General features: G+C 39.9%; 1 protein-coding gene across 1 annotated transcript in view; it reads left to right on the forward strand.

Annotated features, from left to right (window-relative positions):
* The window catches only part of ANKRD55 (ankyrin repeat domain 55), a 229,439-nt gene that overhangs the window by 218,588 nt on the left and 7,025 nt on the right, over positions 1–3,826 (forward strand). The window lies entirely within an intron of this gene.

The following is a 3,826-nucleotide window of genomic DNA, read 5'->3' on the forward strand; positions in this document are numbered from 1 at the left end:
TATACATATATATACATATATATATGTATGTATATGTTCTTTATGTCATTTATTTTTTAAAGGGGTATTTGCAATGATTAAGTCATTGCAGAAAGTTCTATCTTGCGATCTCCAGGCCCAGGTTTGATGATATGAAGGCCATATTTTCCAACTCCTAGTCCTCCTTCTCTTTGTTTCCAACTTTTGTATGCCAGTGACCAGTTATTATTAATGCATCTTGATTGTGTGTCCAATGACTTTCAGACTGCAGAAAAACAAACTCGATCCTCCAGTTGCAATTCTGAAAGATTCTGTGGGAAAAAATCTTGAATGATGAAGGAAATACAAAAAAAACATGGAAGGATTGCATGGTCACCATACCAGAGAGAATTGGTTGACAATGAACCATTTCAGGAATTAGAAAGGACCATTGAAATGAAGGAAGAAGTTCAAATTGCACTGAAGATATTTGCAAAAATAAGGCCACAGGAACTGATGGACTATCAGGTGATGTATTTCTGTAAATAGTGGCAGCCTTGGATGTGCTCACTAGACTGTTCCCATATATTTGGAAGGTAGCTACCTGGATAACTGATGGGAAAAGATCCATATTTATCTCCAATTTTAAAATGTGCACAAGTAATCTAACAATATCATTAATTACATGAAAGTAAAATCTTGCTAAAGATTATTTACAAATGTATAGTACGTCAACAGGGACCTTTCAAAAATGCAAGCTGGATTCAGAAAAGGCCATGGTACAAGGAATATCATTGCTAATGTCAGATTGACCTTGGCTGAAAGCAAATGATAGCAGAAAAATGTTTACTTGTGCTTTATTGATTATCCAAAGGCACTTGATTGTGTGGATCTTAACAAATTATGGATGCCATTGAAAAGAATGGGAATCCCTGAACACTTCCTTGTGCTTATGTGATGCTATACATAGACCAGGAAACAGTTATCCAAATAGAACAAGAGAATATTGTGTGCTTTAAAATCAGGAAAGGTATGTATCAGAATTTATCCTTTCTCCATACCTAGTCAATCTGTATGTTGAGCAAATTATTCAAAAATTCGGATGATATATATAGAAGAATGAGGCAAAAGGATTGTAGGAACACCTATCAACAATCTGTGTTATGCAGCTGATACAACCGGCTTAACAAAAATAAGAAAGACTTGAAACACATATTGGAGAAGACCAAAGACTACAATCTTTAATATGGATTCCATCTCACATAAAAAACCCAAAAATTCTCACCACTGATCTGATGGGCAACATGACGATGAATGGAGAAAATATTGAAGTTGTCGATAATTTCATTTTACATGGATCCATAATCAACACTCACAGTAACAGCAATCAAATATGAAAAGACAAGTTGCACTGGTAAAATCTGTTGTTAAGGACTTCTTCAAAGTGTTCAAAGGGCTAAGTATCAGTTTAAAGACTAACGTGCTCCTTATACAAATAACGATATTTCCACTTGTTTCATATGTTTGTGAAAGTTAGACAATGAATAAGGAAAAGTAGAGAAGAATTCATACCATTGAATTATGGTGTTGGGAAAGAATATTCAATATACTGTCAAAAGAACAGTCAAATCTGTCATAGAGGAAATAAAATCAGGGTGCTATTTGGGGGGGAAGATGTTGAAACTTTGTATCATGTCAAGTGAAACCAGTCCTTGAAAAAAGTCATCATGGTGTGGAAGGCAGAGGGTCTGCTAAAGAAAGACCCATGAGATGGAGTGACGCAGTGACTGCAGCAATGGACTCGATATGTTGGAGATAATGAGGATGGCACAGGATAGGGCAGGGTTCGGATGTGCTGTTCATATGATCACTTGACAGCACCTAAGAACATCAGCAAAGGTAGGCATGGATTAGGTCAAACACCCATGAGGTGTTTCATCTCATCTGGGGTCTTCCTCTCCTGAGCTGTCCTTCTACCAGGTGGATTGGCACAGGGGCTGCTGCAACAAGTTATGTGTCATGAATAGCACAGGATAGGACAGGGTTCAGATCTGTTGTTCATAGAGTCGCTATGAGTCATACTCAACTTGACAGCGCCTAACAACAACATACGAGGTGGAGATCAGACTCTGTTACATAACAATTTATTACCTTGAGCACATATTAGAAGTTCTCCAAACCACTGATTTCTTGTTTGAAAACAAGAATAGTGATACTATCTCACCACGGAATGTGGTTGTTGTTATTGTTGTTAGGTGTCATCAAGTTGAGTACAACTCACAGCAACCCTAAGAACAACAGATCTGAACCCTCTTCTATACTGTGCCATCTTCACACTTTGTGACACATTAGAGCCCATTGCGGCAGTCACTGGGTCAATCACCTGGTGGAACATCTTCCTCTCCTTTGCTGACCTTCTAACTTTCTGAGCATCATGTCCTTCTCCAAGGAATAGCCCCTCCTAACAACATACCCAAAGCATGTGAGGTGAAGCCTCATCGTCTTAGCCTCGAAAGAACACTCTGGCTTCTCTCCAAGAGAGAGTTCTGTTCTGCTGTTCTGGCCATCCATGGGATGCTCAGCACTGTTCTTTAACACCACAGCTCAAAGGCATCTACTCTTCTTCTGTCATCCTTATTCGTTGTCCAGCTCTCAGATCCATAGAAAGTGATCAGAAAGACGATGGCCTGGATCAGACACACCTTACTCCTCCAAGTGATATCATTACTCCTCAATAATTTTGAGAGGTCCCTAACTGCAAACTTTCCCAGAGAACATGGTTGTTAAGACTAAATCAGATTATTCTGGCCTCTGACAGCAGTATGTGCTAGATAAATGTTATTCATAAGAGTCATTATTTCTTTTTTCTTAGTTTTGCATATTGTTGTACAGCATTTGTAGATAATTAAGGAATGAGAACATGAGAGCATTAATGAAATTCTTCTTCTTTTGTCGTTATATGTGGTCGAGCCTCTTGAGAGACATAGCAACCCTATGTACAGCAGCTCTGAACCCTGCCCTGTCCTAAGACAGTCTCACTAATTCTGACACACCAACTCCCTTACCCAGTTACTACATCCATCTCATCTGAGGTCTTCCTCTCCTGTGCTGTCCCTCCACCCTTCTGAGTGTGATGTCCTCCTCCAAGGACTGGTATCTCATGATCACATGCCCAAAGTATGTGAGATGGAGTTTTAAAATCCTAGCCTCCAAGGAGAAACTTTGTTTCACCCTCTCTAAGATAGACCTGTTTGTTTTCTTGGCAGTTCATGGTATGTTCAAGTCTCTTCTCCAGTACCACAATGCAAAGACATTGATTCATCTTCTGCCATCCTTAGTCACTGTCTAGCATAGTAAGTAATTGAGAAGACAATTGCCTGGATTAGGTGCACCTTAGTCTCTAGATTGACATCATTGCTTTTCAGTACTCTGGAGAGGTCTCTAACAGCAGATTTTTCCCAATGCAATTTATCTTTTGATTTTTCTGACTCTTGGTGCTGGTGCTTCAGGCCCTCCTCAGTTTCAGCAAGCAAGATCGTGTCATCCACATAACATAGGTTGTTGACGAATCCTGATGCCACGTTCCTCCTTATAAAGCCTTGCTTCCCGAATGATCATCTGTCCTGCATATAGATTAGAAAGGTATGGAGATAGGATGCATCCCTGATGCACACTTCTTTCCTGATTTTGAACCATGCAGTGTTTCCCTGCTCTATTCTGAGAATAGCTTCCTGGTCTAAGTATGTTGTTGTTGTTGTTATGTGCCGTCGAGTCGCTTGCGACTCATAGCGACCGCATGTACAACAGACCTAAACTCCGCTCTGTCCTGTGCCAATCGCACTGTCTCTGACACTCCCATCCCGATTAT

The sequence above is a fragment of the Elephantulus edwardii genome, unplaced genomic scaffold (assembly GCF_000299155.1).
Source record: "Elephantulus edwardii isolate Elephantulus edwardi_28Jun2011 unplaced genomic scaffold, EleEdw1.0 scaffold00099, whole genome shotgun sequence".
NCBI classification, from domain to species: Eukaryota; Metazoa; Chordata; class Mammalia; order Macroscelidea; family Macroscelididae; genus Elephantulus; species Elephantulus edwardii.